This window comes from Plectropomus leopardus, unplaced genomic scaffold, assembly GCF_008729295.1.
Source record: "Plectropomus leopardus isolate mb unplaced genomic scaffold, YSFRI_Pleo_2.0 unplaced_scaffold9753, whole genome shotgun sequence".
Classification (NCBI taxonomy): domain Eukaryota; kingdom Metazoa; phylum Chordata; class Actinopteri; order Perciformes; family Serranidae; genus Plectropomus; species Plectropomus leopardus.
This window is the reverse complement of record NW_024704469.1, coordinates 1-5,254: the sequence shown is the minus strand read 5'-3', so window position 1 is coordinate 5,254 and position 5,254 is coordinate 1. Positions and strand designations below refer to the sequence as shown.

The 5,254-nt window shown below is 38.7% G+C and overlaps 1 long non-coding RNA gene across 1 annotated transcript; it reads left to right on the top strand.

Moving 5' to 3' along the window:
• Positions 1-108: 108 nt before the first annotated feature.
• Positions 109-2,913, top strand: LOC121940890. Its single transcript, XR_006105706.1, has 2 exons — positions 109-2,022; positions 2,107-2,913. It is a non-coding gene; the product is annotated as an uncharacterized LOC121940890 (long non-coding RNA).
• Positions 2,914-5,254: the final 2,341 nt, after the last annotated feature.

The following is a 5,254-nucleotide window of genomic DNA, read 5'->3' as shown; positions in this document are numbered from 1 at the left end:
TAAAGGAAGCTATTATTGGTATGTTCATATATCTGTTTGTTAATATGTAACTCTCTTTTATTATTGAAGATATTTTAAATGAACAGTGTTCAAAAAGATGTTTTAATTTCCTAATTTGAATGGGAATATAACAATAAAGGATTAAAAAAAACTGTATAAAGACAAAATAATTCTTTACATGTGTCATCCAGGATAATGGATGACATTATGGGGTAACAGAAAATATCTGTTAATCTTTATGACAAAAGGGTTATCTGGTATGACGAAACTCAGTTTGAACCTTAATCCGGCAGATTTTTTGGACTACTAACAGATATCTACCATATTAAACTTTAACTTCCAAGTATGTAATTCATATATACTAAATACATTTGCATAAAATCAACATTCTATATGTTTTCTCGGAGTTATCCCAAATGACACAGGATTTTATCCCCCAGTGTACCAGTGAGTGAAAAGAGTACATGAAACACACTTTAAAAGCCTGTCCTGATTGTGTAACATCCTGTCTGATAACTTTTTTTTAACCCTGTGATAATAAGAATGCAGAGATATCAGGCCAAAGAGGCTATCTTGTAGCTGACAAGAGGCTCATAAGGGAGACTCAAAAGAGCCCAATTTAATGACATCAGGCACAGACTACTTTTCCCAGCCACAATCATTGTTACCCTCAAAGGATGAAGGATACTGTTTTGGGACCACAATTGATACTTCTTACAAAAAAACAACAGCTCAGTCTTGCAAATCAAGCTTGAACAGAGGCATTAAATAACTGATAAAAAGATTTGATTGATGATGATGATGATGATGATGATGATTGTGGTGGTGTGAGAATGCCTTTCAGTTAGCTATAAATGGAATATGGCCTCTTGTGAACTGGAATTAATTGCAGTAATAGTTAAAAAAAATTTGTTAGTTTTATGGTTTAGTTTCTGGATACCAACAGTTTGGAGCATGCGCACATTTCAAAGTACAAGTTAGGTTGTTAGTCACTGGCTTTCAGAATGGTGCCTGCCAACACTGACAAAAGTTTGGCAGAGTTCAGGAAACCAAAAGTTCTTGTTCGAGGTAAAAATGATAAACCAACAGTGACTGTTGGTAGGAGAAAGGTTTTAAGGAATAGGCTCTGCTGTCACAGTCTGACACTTGTACTTTTATCATTACGTCATCCTACTTCAGCATTTGACAAAAGTCATTCACACAAACACAACTGTAAACAAAGTTTTTAGTGTTTAAAAGGTGACTTTTCCCGTTGTTTTCTTGATGCTCTCCATTCTGCTCCCTGATTACTAAACAAGGAAATGAGGGAAAAGTGGTGACACAAATTCAGAGACAGGACATTTGTAGAGCTTTACCCAACTCAGAATTATGTCAGAAAAGTTTGACAGTTTGACAGGGCTCAGCAGGACGTTCAGTGTGACAGCTGCATTCACATAATATAGTAAACAAGCTAATAGGGGCCAACACCAGATTCCAAATGTGCAACAGATTTTTTTACAGACATGAGATATCAAACAATAGCCAGAGACTGTGTTGTCTCTTTTTTGTGCTGTGAATTCACCACTTTTCAGCAGAAGAGAGAAGACATTGTTATTTACAGTGCAGAGTATCTCTTCCTCTGTGCCTCTATGAAAGTGTAGCGTGACATTTAAGAGCACTTGGTCCGCAGAAAAATTCAGAGACCAAATCGCCCCCAGAAGCACACTGCAGCGCACGCTGACTAACAAAAAAAACAAACAAACAAAACAAGGACTGCTTCACTAGAAGCAATCTCAGTCAACTGAGGGTCTCTGACTGATGATTAGACTTTTGAACATTTAGGGGGCAGCCCTAGACTTGTGCAAGAAGGTGATAAGTAAAGAGATGAGCAGTTTCCACTGTCAAAATCCTGTGACTTCCTGAGTTCCTAGCTGACCTTGCTGAATGTTCTGCCCTACAGATAGCATTGAGGCAAATGTGGAGAACGCTGATGTTCATGTAGAGCGGGGAACAGAGCAGCTCCAGAGAGCCGCCTATTACCAGGTGAGTCTGCAGCCGTCCCTTTAAGTGCTGCCAGTCAGTGAGGTCCCTCCCGCTAACCCTTCTGTGTCTGCCTCTTTATCACAGCAAAAGTCCAGGAAGAAGATGTGTATCCTTGCTATGGTTTGTTCCATTGTGCTTGTTATACTTGGCATTATTATCTGGCAAGCTGCTAAGTGAGTTGACTCTGCACAAACGATGTGCCACTTCCATATTTTACTCTGCCCTTCCCACCCACAAGTACCTGCCTGGAATCACCAGAAGAACAAGGAGAGGCTATGACCATGGTCAGCAGAGGAGATCTATGCAGAGGGATGGTCAGTGTGGAAACATCCTCATGTGAACTGATCAAGCCTGCTTTGTAAAATAGCTGAAAACATCCTATTTAAAGTGAGATAAAGGACTAAGGTGCTGAGGGGAGTGCTTATTCATTTCTTGTCTTATTTACTGCACTAACACTAGCTGTCACTGTATTTCAAATGTATAAATGTCATCGGGAATGATTTCAGAACCGGCAAAATGAAATAAGAAACTCATGGCTTGTTGAAGTAAACTAATCTGTGGTTTTTAGGGGGCTGTAATTTTTTGTGACCTGCTGTGGCATCATCTGAATGAGACTGGCCTGCCCAGTCACCTCCTGTGGGACCTGTGTGACTCCTGCTGCTGACGGCAGCCATGCTTGTAAATATACATGTTGTAAAATGAGAGCTCTTACAGATAACCAATACTGATCAAACCCATGTCTGTAAATATTACAAATCTGCATTATATTCTGCTCAGAACATTATGGATCATAAAATAATGACACTATCTCCAACATGAAAGTCCAGTCTTCAAACAGAACATTTTTAAATTGATTTCTATGACAGTATGCATAATAAATGTCTGAAACAAGTTGGCTTTTGTGGACGTGCTATATGTTGTGTGTCTTCATGTGGGCTCAGTAGTTCTCTTTAAGCAGCTTCTGGCTGGACTTTTGGCACTGCTCACACTGAAAACTTGTCTGTAAAGGTAAACTGCAATATTACAGTTTGGATTTGACTATTCTTGATTTTGGCTAGCATTTCTCTCAGTTCTCACAACAGTGAACTGGCCAAAGTAAATGCTGAGATCTGGAAACACTGGCTCACAGGCTGTAAACTAAAACTAAAAATATTTTGGAAACTTTTTTTGTAACTTGATAACTTAGTAATGTACATGTAAGAGAAAATGCCTGCCAAAGTGTACATTGTCAGGTATTGCAGGGGACAGCATGCTACACTGAGTTTATTGATTCCAGCCCCTCCAAAGGAGGGCCAAAGAGAAAACAAAATCATGACTATTTTATTTTATTTTATTTTTATTTTTTTCATGTGTTTTTCACGAGCCACCATAATTTTAGCATGAATATGATCAAATGCTCTCATTGTGATGGAGAGTACAGTATATTGGCCACACTGTGTAATATAACAATTGTGAATTTGAAAGAATGTGTCCAAGTAAATATAAATGTGTTGTTTACTATAATGACTCATGTAATGTGAATAGAAAAAAATCTAATGAAAGGATGTATGGAGGATGTATTGTAGGATTACAGGAGAGACAATGGAAATGTAATGATCCATATCATTCCTCAGTTTTAAATTTTCATTTAGGTCAGAACACTCCCCTCAATGCATTCAACAATGTTTGTAGTTCCTCATTTAAAAAGCAGAACATGCAGAATATATTGGAACTCGTGTTTTTTACATCCATGTTTACTGGCTAATAGTGTTCTATAAGTCCGTCTTTGTTGAATTGTCCTGCTTCATTGCTGCTTTTCTTGATGTTACTGCTACTAACTTGGTCTTTGAAACAACACTGACGCTTCATTGTGTGCAGGCATGTTGACAGAGCAGCCCAGTGCCCTGTGAATGACACTCAGCTCAGGTTAATGTTCAGTTCAGTTCAGTTCAGTTCAGTTTTCGGTTCAGTTCAGTTTTATTTATTAAGCCTATTATCACAAACCATAAATTACCTCAGAGGCTTTACAGCATATAACATAGGTAGGTAGGTAGATCTATTTATAATTTTATAAACAAAGTTTAAAAAACAAAATTACATTTCTCCTTGATCCTGCTATATCTTTGGAGTTGCCGCTGATGGCATCATTCAATTCCCGCAGTGCATTTTTTCAGTTTTCATCAGAGTCTTGTGTCTTTTCCTGTTGCTGAGTGAGCCTCAATCAAATCTCATCCACTTTATTCTCCTGTGAGCGGACATTAGCCAGAAGAAGGCTTGGTAGAGGAACAGCTCTCAGTCCAAGTTGGGTCAGCCTTGCCCTGATGTCCGCTCCCCTCCCTCTCTTCGTCCGGTGCTTTTGGCTCGTTTCTCCCCTCTGGTCTGACGGGGCGCTCGGTGTGTGCCATTGGTGTAGATCCTCTCGTGGTCTGCTGCATTAAGTCCAGACCCCACACAACTTTTTAACAACATCCCTCTGTTCTTGGACCCTAACAGCAGACAAGGAAAAAGTCCCTGTGGATCCCTCTTCCAGGACGGACAGATATGCAATAGATGTCCAGTGTCTGTGCAGGAGGTATTGTGAGCTTTATGTATAGCGAGAGTGTGGAGTTGGTGTTGGATGGGTGTGTGGTACAAACGTAACCACCAATATAACCATAACCATATCCATAGTGTCCATGCAAAGATATTAACAATGAAAAAAATGTAAAAACTGTTGTCATATCTGGAGTTTTGTGCATTCCCCCAACATCAGCAACAATAAATGGTGAAAGGGTTGGAAGAAAACATGCTGTTTTCCTCACTGCTGATTTCACACCTCTGTGCTAGCAACAGCCATAAAGGAGGCATTATGTTTTCAGGTTGTGAACTTTTCTTTGACTGTGTCACTATCATTTATATATTATCACAAATCTGATAAGGTGACTGAAAAATTCCTGCCTCTTTTAAATGATGTTTTACAGCTAAATGTGGAGAAATGTTCCTTTGCACAACTTTACAATCTGCGCCCTATACAAAAATGTTCATACAAAATCCAGTAAAGTAAAGAGGAAGGCAGTACTGTGCTTCAGTCCCTGCTATCTCACACAAACAAATAAAAATTAGAAAATTTGGGGGAAAAAGCTTTAGAAATAGAATTAGAATTTATGCGCATACATGCATTTACAGTTGTCCTCAAAATTATTCATACCCTTGCTAATTCTTGTGATTTTTTTCATTTAGTGATGAAATGAATGCATGTTTTCAAATTTGTGTA